The following is a 3024-nucleotide window of genomic DNA, read 5'->3' on the forward strand; positions in this document are numbered from 1 at the left end:
TATTCATTTCAAACGGGCCGGATCCGGCCCCCGGGCCGTAGTTTGCCCACGGCTGCTCTAACCCCCTTCCACCCAACCTTCACCTTCCCTCTGAGATTTATCAGATGTTAAATTTAATGAACATGGGTATTTGTCCTGGGATTTTTGCCCATTGTCTTCCAAAGTAATTGTACTGCATTATACTCTCAGCAACAATGTATAAGAGCTTTTGTTTGCTTTTTATTTTTAGATATACATCCTTTTGAAATTAACTTTGGTTAGGTTAATTGCTGTTGGTTAGGAGTCTTATTTTATCTTCTTCAGATGTATAGCCATTTACCTCAGCACTATTGCTTATTAAATTATTCTTTCTGCTTTGATTTCAATGCCATATCTGTCATATACTGAGTGCCTTCATGTATGTAAAACATTAAGAATAACATATTTTATGTATATTTTATAATATTTATCATGTTTCTAGGCTTCCTTATGTTCCATTAGTTTATGATATGCTCCTACCACTAATGAATTTTCATTATGATAGATTTACTCATACTCTTCAGAATTGTCTAGGCCAGTGGTCGGCAAACTGCGGCTCGCGAGCCACATGCAGTTCTTTGGCCCCTTGAGTGTGGCTCTTCCACAAAATACTGACTTCTGCGCATGGTCCACAAAGTTTCAGTTGCACTGTACGTGCGCGCCCACACGTGGTATTTTGTAGTATTTTGTGGAAGAGCCACACTCAAGGGGCCAAAGAGCCGCATGTAGCTTGCAAGCCGCAATTTGCCGACCACAGGTCTAGGCTATACTTGTCTTTTTACACCTCCACATGAATTTTAAAATCAGTTGCCAAATTCTGGATAAAGCCTTTAGGCTCTTTATTTCAATTCATCAAATTAAAACATTTTTTGAGAGACAGAATCATCATCTTTATGAAGTTGAATCTTCCCATCCATGAATATGTCTATCTTTTATATTCAATAAAGTTATACAGTTTTTTTATAACAGTCTTGCAAATTATATCTTTCTTTAAAACTACTTTTCTAATTGTTGCTGATAGATAGGAATACTAGCTTAGTCTACTCTTACTCCTTTAGCCTTACTCCTTTGGAGTCTGAAAGATTTTTAGGAGCTGAAGCTTTTATTATCTTTTTAGCTTCTTTTATGGTTAACTAATCCAAGTTTTCCCTTTGGTAACTTACGTTTTCTTTGGAAATTAAGCATGTCCAGATTTTAAAATTTGTTGGTTAAAGTTTTACATGGGCTATGTTATTTTATAAATCTCCTGTGTGGTATCTCTAAATATCTCTTAATATTTACTCTTTCTTGACTCAGCTATTTTTTTGTTACCTCTTTTTCCTCTATCATTGAAATTTTTTAAGAACAGCTTTTGGTTTTATTGATTGAGCATTTTTTTATTGTTCCTTTTTATTTCTGTAATTCTGCAGTCATCTTCATTCATTCTTTCAACTTTGTTTTAATTTATTCTTAGTCTCTTGGGTTTCATACTTAATTTATGTACTTTTAGTCTTTCTTGGTTTCTAATACATTTCTCTTCAAAGTGATGGTTGATTATATTTCAAAGATCTTGTGTTGTTGTGTGTCCCATATTACTCATTTCTAAATAGCTCATAATTTTACTTTTGATTTTAAGCTTAATGATTTTCTTTCTCCCAATGGATTTAAAAATTCTTATTAAATAGAAGCAGGAAGGTGGGATGTTTATTTTAGTATGTTTCTGTGATTAATTTCTAATTTAATTAAATGTGGGCCAAGAATGTCACATGTAATTTTGTTTCTTGGTCTGTTTTGAGAGATTTTTAGGGAAAATACATGTCTGAAAAGAAGGCTTACTCATAGTGTTTTGGGTACCAAATTGTGCATAAATTTGTGTGTTTTTGTTCTTTTTGTTTGGAGGACAGAAGTTTTATAATTTTTTACTTAATCCAGCATGTTTGAGCTTTCCTGAGCTGCTTTAAAAAACAAACCTAATTATCTTTAGCATCTTTAATTATGCTACTACTGCTTATCTCTATAAGTTGGAGTCACTTCAGTTCCTTAGAGCTCCTGCTATCCAGCCCAATTAGGAGCACCTCATTTTAGGGAATTATCATTAGTGGTTACCAGAGATGAAATCCAATCCTTTTCCATCTTTCTCCATGACTTCCACATATCACTTGCTTTTTGACTGCCCCGATGACACGTTAGAATCGGGTTTTTTTCCCACCTTTCTGACTATCTTTACTTCACCCACTCTTTAATTAGCTGTAAGTTATTGTAAGAGTTTTTCTCTTTCTAAAGGCAAAAAAAAAAAAATTTTACTGACTTCTGCACAGCAGAAATTGTACTCTTAGTATCCACTGATTGAGAAAATTTACATATATACATATAAATCGAATCATAATACTTCAGTAGAGCCACATTGTAAATATATTTAACTTATACACTGAGTGTAGGTGCTCTTCTAATGTCCACCTTGGGTGGTTTCTAAGATCCCTGACCTCTGCCATTGCCCAAATTACAGTTCATCTAGCCCACTGATCAAGTTGTGTTTTCTTTTTTTCATTTTTATTGTGGTAAAATACATATAACAAAATTTATCGTCTTAAACATTATTAAGTGTACAGCTCAGTGATATTAAATACATTCATAATGTGAAACCATCACTACCATCCATTTCCAGAACTCTTCTTTCTACAAAACTGAAGCTCTATTCCCACTAAAAAATAAACTCCCTATGCCCCCTTCTCCCAGCCTCTAACAACCACCATTCTACTTTGTCTCTTGATTTGTCTACTCTAAGTATCTCACATAAGTGGAATCATTCAGTATTTATCTTTTCGTGACTAGCTTATTTTACCAGCATAATACCCGCGATATTTATCTATGTTGAAGCATCTGTCAGAATTTTCTTCTTCAGGATTGCATTATACTCCATTGTATGCATAGATCACATTTTGCTTATCCATTCTTCTGTCAATGGACACGGGTTGCTCTCACATTTTAGCTATTATGCATAATGTTGCCATGAACATGGGTATTGCA

This window comes from Myotis brandtii, unplaced genomic scaffold (assembly GCF_000412655.1).
Source record: "Myotis brandtii unplaced genomic scaffold, ASM41265v1 scaffold77, whole genome shotgun sequence".
NCBI classification, from domain to species: Eukaryota; Metazoa; Chordata; class Mammalia; order Chiroptera; family Vespertilionidae; genus Myotis; species Myotis brandtii.